Source organism: Corapipo altera, unplaced genomic scaffold, assembly GCF_003945725.1.
Source record: "Corapipo altera isolate COAL_440 unplaced genomic scaffold, ASM394572v1 239, whole genome shotgun sequence".
Taxonomy (NCBI): Eukaryota; Metazoa; Chordata; class Aves; order Passeriformes; family Pipridae; genus Corapipo; species Corapipo altera.
The window spans coordinates 521391-531412 of record NW_020884938.1 but is presented as its reverse complement, the minus strand read 5'-3'; the positions used below and the strand labels follow the sequence as shown (position 1 = coordinate 531412).

The following is a 10022-nucleotide window of genomic DNA, read 5'->3' as shown; positions in this document are numbered from 1 at the left end:
GGTCTCTGGCAAGTTCCCAGTGCAGGTCTCAGATGACTTGAGTCCTTCCCGTGGGTCCCTGGGCAGGCTGTTGAGCAATGGCATTCTCTGGTGGCAGTCACCTGTGCAGTGAGCAAACGGAGCGAGCGCCCGCTGATCTCCTGCGCCGTGAACGCATGGCTGGACTCGCTGTGTCAACAACCCCTCACCTCCTCGGGGGCACAAGTGCCAACAGGGTTCTCAAACTACACTGACTGATAAACCGGTTGCTTTATTACTTGTTTCTACCTTGAGTGGCGAGATTAAATTGAATTTAAAAGACTAGCATAAGAGGAGAAGGCATACAGGTAAGCATAGAGTGATTGTTTATATGTTCATTGTAAATGTGTTCATTTTGAGGCTGGGGGCTGGAAAGGGAGACCAGCAGAGAACAGTGAATTGCATTTAGATCTTTTTTTTTCCCACTGATTAAGGGAAGGCTGCTCATGAAGATAACTTTCTCATCAATAACTTTTGCCAGCCTGTGACGTCCGTTACTGATCCTTCTCAGACCTGCACACCCAAGCAGAGTGTTTGTGCAATGAGATGTCGAGTAACACTCCTGAAAACTGGGAGACCTTTGATTATGCAGTGTACTGTGAAGTCAGTAGTGTAATGAGTCTTTTTTAAATTTTTTTCCCCTCCCTTTTCAAAACACGTGGATAAATGTTTCGTAAAGCTCTGAAAGCTCCCTGTCACTCCAGGCCCTTGTAAATAGAGGCTGTCTTTCTCACAGACTCCCTTCAGGCCCTGGAAGGCCACAATTCAGTCACCCCAAAACTTCTCTTTCCAGGCTGAACAATCCCAACTGTCCCAGCCTTTCCTCCCAGCAGAGCTGCTCCATCCCTCTCATCCTCTTGGTGCCTCCTCTGGACTGGCTCCAACAGCTCCATGTCCTTGCTGTGCTGTTCTCCAGGGCTGGAGCAGCTCTGCAGGGGAGTCTCACCCAAGGGCAGAGGGGCAGAATCACTTCCCTGCCCTGCTGCCCACGCTGTGGGATCAGCCCAGCACATGGGGGGTTTCTGGGATGGGGCATGTCCAGCCTGTCACCCACCAGCACCCCAAAATCTTTCTCAGGGCTGCTTTGGATGAGTCTGTCCTGAGATAAATTTAATGGCCACCAGGTGGGTTGGGACCTCTGAGAGGGAGAAGCCCAGCATTCCTGCCTGGATCCCACGAGGGTGGAGGTGACAGCACTGGCTGCTGGGAACAGAGGGCAGATCCCAGTGTGCTTTTCAGGGTTTCCCAGTATTATTCGGTGTGGATGAATGACCACCCTTTGTTTGTCATCAGAGAATATTTATGACCGTCGGAGCAGGGCTGGGTTCCTGGAGACGGGATAACACGTGGCTTTGTGCTGCCAGACAGAGAGTTCCTTTCGGTGGTCACACCAATGTTTTTTCATACTCCCACGGACACCACAACTTTTTTGGATAAGGAAGAAGATGATGGAACACAGATGAGGGAAAGAAATGGCCTCAGAGAACTTGGATACGTGGGGGTATTTTTACCCTTTGGGGTTTTTTCTTCCTGAATTTCAATGAGTGACTTATTGGAAACTTCTTTGGGTTTGAAGTGCTTTTTTTTTCTTGTTCCACACACACAAAACTGTTTTGGGTTGTTTTGTTTGTCTTCATTTATAATGCAGCTGAGATAGGGTGACTTGATATTTTTAAAATAGAAAACTGATGCCTTCTGAGGGAATGGGGGGAAGAGAGGAGGATTTTACTAGCTGGAAACATGGGTCATGCCAAGGACAGCTTGTTGCTGTGAAGGGTGTGCTGGAGATGGGGGGGAGGATTACGTGGAAGCTGGTATGGAAGGAAGAGCAGTGCTCCTTCTCCCTGAGTGCCAAATCCACTGATAGTTCTCCTTCTCCACCATATCTGCTTTTATTTATTACCCTTATTTTTCCCTCTTTCTTTTAAGGCAAATTCTAGATCAGACTTTTCCAACCCACGACATTAGCGACTATCAGGCACCGAATGCCAAGCAGATGCCTTCTGTTTCCCTCACTGCTGTCCTGCTCTCTGCTGTCATTCCATAAAAACAAACCTAAAAGAGGAAAATATCCTGTCTTATCGGTGAGGTAACAAAGTGAATGGGGTTATAAATTCCACGCTGTGAATTGCTAAGCTGGAAAACCCTCACAGGAAATGCTCAGCATCTTGTCCCTTCTTGTTTTGATCAGTACTGGAACCTGTGAGGCACTGGGAGCTTAGGAGTGTCTTCTGGAGCCTGCTACAGGCTGGAGGCTGCCCAGCAAGTAACAGCAAGCTGTCAGAGGAAGAAGTTGTCAGTGAGTTGTCCAGCGTGTTGTGGAGCAGGAGGACGATTTGCCAATGACTGAGTGTCTTCCAGGGATTCCCCATCCAATAGTCAGGGTGAGTCTCCACACAAGGCCTGTTGCTTCCTCCTGGTGCCTGTTGGGAAAAGCACGGTCCTGTTTTCCGTGTTGTGCAATTCAGGTCATGAATAGAATGAGTAAGGTATTCCTTTCAAAACCATCACCCCTGGGAGAATGTCATAGTTGGAAAGGAATATTTCCTCAGCGTTTCTATGTCTATAATAAAAAGAATGTGCAAATGCTAATATTGACAAGTGATCACTGTAGAGTCTCTTCAATGGTAATACTCTTTTCCTTCTCTGCTGTCATGGCCATTCCACAGCTCCCCAAGTTTTCTATGGGAACTATTCCAACTGGAGACAGGGAATAGAAATAAATAAATTCTGTTCTAAGATTACTGAATAACACGTTTCCACTGGTGCTGGTGGGGTTCAAACACAAAGTTTTGCTGGCTCCTGCTGGGGGACTGAGAAAGAGGGAGAAGGTGGCATTGATTTTACATATCCATTATCACCTAATTTCGATTTTGTTGTTCCAAAAAAAGCTGAGATTTCACATCTTTTGAGAAGTTTAGCAAAGGTACACTTTGTGCACAGGCACTTCAAACATCAGCAGATGCTGAGAGCGCCAGGAAATATTGTTGGACAGGGCACTATTACAGTCATTCTTTCTACCACTTCCTCTCAAACTGATGTAAACAGTCCTTTCCCTTGGGAAAGGGAGAGCGCTGAGCTCGAGTGATCAATATGTGGTTTTGCTGTGGTTACTCGGGAAACTTCATCCCTGAAATCTTTTTTAATCACAAGTTTTCTGGCATCGTTTGACAGAGGATCCATCTTTTCACTTCTGATCTACTGTAAGTTATGGAATCTGGCAAATAGGAACAAATGTGGATGAGCTGGTTTATGGAACAATAAACACAGGTATGCATGTTTGTGAAAATTAAGAAATTTTTAAAAGATAAATAACAGTTGTTTTTAAAATAGTGATTAATTTTAGATTTTTAGGTGTACTCTAGACTTCCATATTCATTTATTGCTCTATACAAACATTTTTCATGTTTTGCTTTTTCCCTCAGCATTTTTAGCAGATGTATGGAGGCTGGATTTGATGGCTTCTGGCACATCAGGATCTCACTCAGGAAGCCCCTGAGCGAGGCAGCACCGTGTGAACACGAGGTGCAGCAGCTGTTTGATGGTGATCAGTGCCAGGACACACTGGTGTGCAGTTCCTGGCCTGTATTTGTGCTGTGTGCTCTGCAGCTGCAGACACATCTCGGGGGAGGCTGTGGAGGGCACACGGCTGGGGTTTATTTCCCCCGACACAGTAACAGGAGCAGTAACAGCCAGCTGGGTTTGCCTGCATCCCTCCCATACAGGCTTTCAGTTTCCATGTTCTCAGCTATCCCAAATTAAAGGTGAAAGCTCTGGGGGTTTTTCCCCTGGAATTGGAGTCCTGCTAAGATCTGTTTGCAGAGGTCCCTCTGGGAGCCCTGCAGCTCGTTCCTGCAGTGGGGGTTGCTGGGTGCCAGGTGAGTGTGGGCTCCCAGACCACCCTGGGAAGGGCTCCTGAACCACAGGTACCTTCCAGACACCACTGCCCAGGTGAGACTTCCCCACCACACTGCCAGATTTGCAGGCTTGGCAGACAGATGGCGAGGCAGGAGGCTGTTCAGGAGGCTGGGGGGGTGGGGGGTCTGTGGGGTTGTGTTCATGGGACTGGGAGGGGGGCTCTCAGTGCTGGGAGCGTGGTGGGAGGTGCTCCTGGGCCTCCATCCACATCTTAGGAGGGGCTAGGGCTGGTGAGACTGAACATGGGGCTTGTTGAAGGTAAGAGCTTGTGTTTTCTAATGGCATTGAGAGCAGTTTTAATGGTGAGAACAAACACTGTATACAGGTACAAAATAGTAACACCAGTTGGAAGGCACAATAGCCTTGTGGTTCCCACAACGGATAGAGATCAGGAGTTCTTGAATCAGTTTTTGGCTTTGCCACAGGCTTCCTGTATTACTTTTCAGGCAGTCACTTAATCTTTGTATCCACCATCTGTGAAACAGGCAGGCTTGGAACAGTTAGGCTTTGGAAGCATGTGTCTAATTCAGCTGTTATTAGGAAAGTTAAATATTAAGGACCTGTTACGTTATCATAGGATAAAACCACAGCACTTCTATTTTCACTGTGAACTTTGTTCTTTTGCTGTTACATTGTTTTTCAGGAAAAACAACATTTTCACTGCATAAAAATAAGTTAAGCAGAAATTCACAATGCATGACATGAGAGCTGTATCTGTGGGCTTCATGTCTGACACTAAAATACGAGGCTCATGTTAAATGCCCCTGGGAAGACTTCAGAGCTGATTGTTCAGTAAAATGAAGCACAGGTCTGGGCACTGAAAGTAAAAAAGTAATAAAAGACTTTGTAGAGATCAGCTCCCCAAAGCTGTTTGGAAAGTTCCATAGCCTGTGTCTAACTCCTCATTCCCTTGTTGACAGGGATGCTGCTCTGAGCCCGTTGTTCAGATTTCCACCAATATTCTGTGTCAGAGAAGGAAATAACTTAGATAAGATCAATTTTCAAACCTGTTTCTTCAGGAAGGAACTGAAGAGCACTCCTGAAAACTACCTCCTGGAATGTAAAAATTCCGATCTTCGGGAAAGTAAAGGAACCGCTGTGTGAGATGAAAAATGTCAATATATTTGGAGGACAGGTGAGTTTGTTTGCCAAACTTGACACATCTGCAAACTCCAAGTGTGTCTTTATCTGTGCCCAGTGAGTTTGTGAGGAGGTGCTCCCAGCACTGGTGAATGTCACTGTGATTGACACTCTTCACGGGGTGGAACACGGGAGCTCCCTGTGATGCCTGGCAATTTGTCCGGGGTGGGGGGGAAGGATGACAGAGACTTCTGAAAAGGATGGGTTTAACTCTGTTTGTCAGTGTTCATTGGTGCTGTGGGAAGTGGCAATTAGCTGGCTGAAGTGTGCAGGGGTACATCTCCCCTGCGGGTGCTCTGCAGCACAGTCCCACACGCCCAAAGGAGCAGTGATGCCCTTCAAAAACAGCAGTTCCCTGAGCCCACTCTGTGAGTGTCCTTGTTCTAACTGGGGAGAAATTTCACACATAAAGGCAGCTTCTGAGGGGTGGAACCCTGAGAGCCACGGCTCACCCCTCCCCAGCCCTAAGAAAGCAGCAGGAGTGCAATAATGACCCATAGGCTTTTACAGAATTCCAAATACTTCACCTGTGTTGTGTCTACTTTGTCACGTGCACTGATGTGTCATCCCTGAAATATCCTGCCTCAGCTATGTCAGCTTGCACTCTGGAATTTTCTGGGGTGAAATACTTGTTAGGAAAAGGCATCACCTTTTTTTCCCCACTGAGTATTTAATATGCTCCACAGACTATTTCAGACTGGTGGTGAACAACTCCAGAGTCATGCTTTGGTGAACTTCTGCTCCAAGACCTATAAGGTAGGACTCTTTCCAAGAACTCCAGTAAGCGTGCCTAGAACCTCCAAATCAGGGAGGTATTCAGTTGGAAAATCACTCACCTTTACTGGAAAAATCATAATTCGTATTCTTTGGATGGCCTTTTGTAAGTTACAAGCCTCAAAACCAGAGAAGCCCCTGCAGCTGCTGAAAGAGCTGCACCTCTGCCTGGTTATGCTCTTGGATGGTTTGGCACAGCTCAGGCAACACAGAGCTTTGCTCCAGGGCATCTCTGTGCCCCTGCCCTATCTGCTGGGACACATGGGTTAGGTGATGTTTTAAACCTACCCTGAATTACCTGTGTGCCTTGCTGCAGTAGCATCTTCCACAACATCTGCTGGGCTCCTTCTGCGAGCAGAGGTGGTATCTGGTGTCCCTGGGGCAGATCAGCAGATCTGGCTGCTGCCTGGATCACTCTGTGAGCTCTAAAATGCTTGGGATGATTTTGCTTCCTTTCAGTGAAATTGTCAGGAAGGAAGCACTGCTAAAAAGGAGGCAAAATTTAAATTTAAAGTTTTGGCTGGAGGTCTGCTGCACTGCAGGGCTTCATGCAGAGTGGCAGACCTTCAGCCACACAGAGCCCTGTACCGAGGGGCACTGAGGTCCCTCCCGCAGGAATCCCATTGCCAGGAGCAGTTTGACTTGTGCAGGAACCTCACAGAGGAGTGGCAGAAGTCACCTCTTGGAAGGGCCAACTGGACTTTCTGTGAGAGTATAGTAATACACTGTGGAAGTACGTGTTATAATGGACCATGTGTGACCTAAAGGATCCTTTCTGCCCATTTTCTGTGATGCATGTACTGAACCATAAATACCCCATGACACTACATCCACACTACCAGGCAAAAGGCTACATTTTAAATTGCTTATTTGATGATCAAACAATTTCTGTGCCTGATAGTGTCTCTGACAGTGAAAAGCAACAGAACAACTTAATTAAAAAGCTAAAGCAAAGCACTATAATACATGTTATCTCACCAAAACCACAGTCGTCTCCCCTGCAGCTGTAGGATTTGCCAAAAAAATAAAAAGCCGTAGAATAATGGATTAGAAATGCTTTCCAGCCTTCCAGCTTTAGGCAATACATTACCAAAATATGATTCTTAATAGGAATATTTTGAGGAGCATCATCATTTAGGAACCTTGCCAGCAGGCACTGGATTAATCTTTTTTTTTTGTTGTTATCATTGCAGGCTGGCAGTACTTCTCTCCAGATGTACCATTTGGCACATTAAACAGTTCTTTTCTTAGAAGGGAAACCTATGGTTTTGCCATGTAATGCAAAACACCAATGGAATCACTACATAAGCAAAATGCCAGTAATGGTACAGTGGTCCAGCCACAAACATTGGTATGTTAATTTTGTTTTATTTTTCCCAGTGTGTCATCTGTAGTGCTGTATTTTGTACCAGGACTATGGCTGGGCAGTTTAGTATCAGATTTTAAAGTGTGTTTTCAGTGAGAGGTTTAAACTAGGAAACTAATGGTTGGGGTTTTTTTCTACTTAATATGAATCTAACTATCAGTTTAGATTGATTTTAGAGACGAGGCCAAATTTCCCCCTCAATTATAGCTGTTCTACCTTCCAGCTGTATGCATGCACTTTTGGTAATGGTATTCAAATACACTGGCAAGCAAGTGGGCTGTGGCTTATACTTGCCATTGCTTCCTGAGATTAACTAGACCTTCAATTAAAATTCTGATTTATTAGTAAGAAGGTTAATATAATTATAGCATATTCGGTTTGTGTGTGGAAGGCAGTGACTGGCCTTCTGTGCTGTCTTAGTTCTCTCATGGATCATCACCAGTCCTTGCAGAGGCAGCTGCAGTAGCTCTTATGTGGCATTTGTTGTATTCCAAATTACTTTCTGAATTTGTTCTATCCTACTGACATTGTATGGAAAGGAAAAAAGTTGCAAAAGTACTTATTTTCGGTTCCTCTGTGTTTAGGCAGCAGCAGAAGTTGGGAGGGATGACATATGGAGGGGTTTTCTCTGTGTCCCTCTGGGTTTGCATGCCAAAGCAGAACGCGGGTTGTTCCTTTTTACACTTGACTTTTCTAGATGAGGATGAGGTTTAACCTACCATTTCTTGTGTAGACCTTGTTCAGGGCATCCAAGGTGTTTGGCCTAAGCTGGCTTGCTTTTAGACACTTCTTTTCTGAGCTGGGTTCTGTTTTCTTACCCCTCCTACATCAAGGTATCACAGAGCATGTTCCTCTTTCCTGCCACTGTTGCCCTGCTGTAACAGGTCTGATGCCATGAGCCTTGTTTCTGGTTTAGGAGGCAGTTGTGGCCCTGCTCTCTCATCAACTAGCCAAAACCACAGTGGGTGATAGGCTGCATTCCAAGGAGTGAGTGCATGCCCTGCACTCCTTGGGGCAGTCCTGCTTCTTGCCACGTTAGATCTGAGGGCTGGTCATTGGGAAGCGTCTCCAGATGATCAGTTAGAGGGTCAGGATGGTAAGAAATGCTTTTTCACCTTGCACAAATGATGACATTAGTGTAATTTGCTTGTCTGGTGAAGGACAGCAGAGAAGGAAGGACATGCCTCACTTCACTGTGCCACTATACACTGACTACTGATGTGTATTACAGAGTTTGTTCCCACTGACAGGCCTACCCTTTCCCATCTGAAGGTTTTTGGAGGATATCTGCACTTCATGTGTAACATTTTATTTCCCATTCCCTGTATGAAAAGGTGCAGCACTTCCTATGGGATGAACAGCAGGAGAACTGCCTTCCTCCTGGCTTTGGGGCCAAGGGAGAAAAAGGAGGTTGAGTGGGCAAGGAACACATTTTTCCTTTGCAGGGCTGCTCTTTGCACCAGGGACAGGTTGTCACCTTGGGGAGAGAGCTGTGACACACTGCCCAGCCTGACTGCCCAGCCCCACTCCTGGCTTGGGTCCCCTGGGATTTTTCTGTTTGTTGTAACAAATAGCCTGTAATTCAAGCTCTCTGTAGGTGGGGTCAGACTCTGCTCCATGGTTTCGGTAGATAGCAGGTTTCTTTCTACTTAATATGACAGGTGTTTAGTTTTTAACTGACTCCTGCCATTCACCAGAAGTCTCACCTTTCCTCCTCCCAAGTTAAACATGTCAGTTCTGGCTTTTGCCTGTCCACACAGTGAGAAAATGACAATTTCTGATTACCCTCTCCCCTCTAAAAAGCAGTGGAAGATGAATAGTTTAAAAAAAAAAAAAAAGAAGAAGGTGATTTCTCTCCAAGATTCTGCCTAAATTGAGTGGTGTGGCCTTTCCAGTTTGATTAACTCAGTAATTAAAAATGACCAGGTGAGGCAGGGCAGTCACTTTATTCTGGTTTGGTTTCTTCTGTCCCATGAAAACTAGGAAATAATGCAAGGAAGGCACTTAGTTGTGAGAACACTTTCCCTCTCCTGCTGGTTCAGTTCCTAAAATCTAATAATGTTTTAAACCCCCAAGAAGAGGAACAAGCAAAGTATCATTATTTCCCTTCTGGAGGATTTCTGCAAGGAAGCTGATCCTCACTCCCGGTCTGCCACAGAGTAAAAAGGACAGTGCTAATTGTGTGCCCTGTTTTCCTTTTTCTGTTCTAATTGTGCCTTTTCTGTTTGAAGCAGAAGAGCTGAGGCAGAACATGGCTGTGACTGTTTGCAGCTGCCCTTGGAGCTGGAGTGGAGGGAGTGCCCCCTGTGCTGCCCGGAGCTCGGCCGTGCTGGTGGAGCGTCAGCGCAAAGGGATGTGCAAGGTAAACTGCTTTTAAAAAGTCACTGGCTGGGGCTCTCAAATCATGTTTAGGGTTCTCTCACTCCCATTTGTGTTGCAGAAAGTGATCCCCTCCTATCTGTAGGGTGCCTGGGGTGTGGGGTCTGAGATTACTGAGGGACTCTTTCTTCTGCAAGGCAAATCTGTTAAATACAGTGAAAGTGTGAAGTGGGGTGTGAGTGTGACTCACAGCCCTGGCACTGCTTTACTCACCAGTCTGCTATGAGCAAGTGTCCACCAAAGAAACGTGGATTGGGCAATCAGCCTGGGTAAGATGGCACACCAGCTACTCTGCATGTTTGCTGTATTCTTCATAAGACTTGGGTAACTGAACTTCACATACTCTCCATTCCAAAGTTCATTCCATTTCTTAGTACTTTTCAGCTAGAGGTGAATTTTCACACCTGGCTGTCATCCAAATTGCATG

The 10022-nt window shown here is 46.0% G+C and overlaps 1 long non-coding RNA gene across 2 annotated transcripts in view; it reads left to right on the top strand.

The window, feature by feature from the left end:
• The first annotated feature begins 219 nt into the window (after positions 1-219).
• The window catches only part of LOC113955387, a 103550-nt gene continuing 93747 nt past the window's right edge, over positions 220-10022 (top strand). For both annotated transcript variants that reach the window (XR_003530516.1, XR_003530517.1), the window contains exons 1-9: positions 220-326; positions 1312-1519; positions 2210-2402; positions 3195-3288; positions 3444-3543; positions 4956-5071; positions 5763-5832; positions 7044-7201; positions 9451-9578. This is a non-coding gene — a long non-coding RNA (uncharacterized LOC113955387). The remainder of the gene's footprint in view (positions 327-1311; positions 1520-2209; positions 2403-3194; positions 3289-3443; positions 3544-4955; positions 5072-5762; positions 5833-7043; positions 7202-9450; positions 9579-10022) is intronic.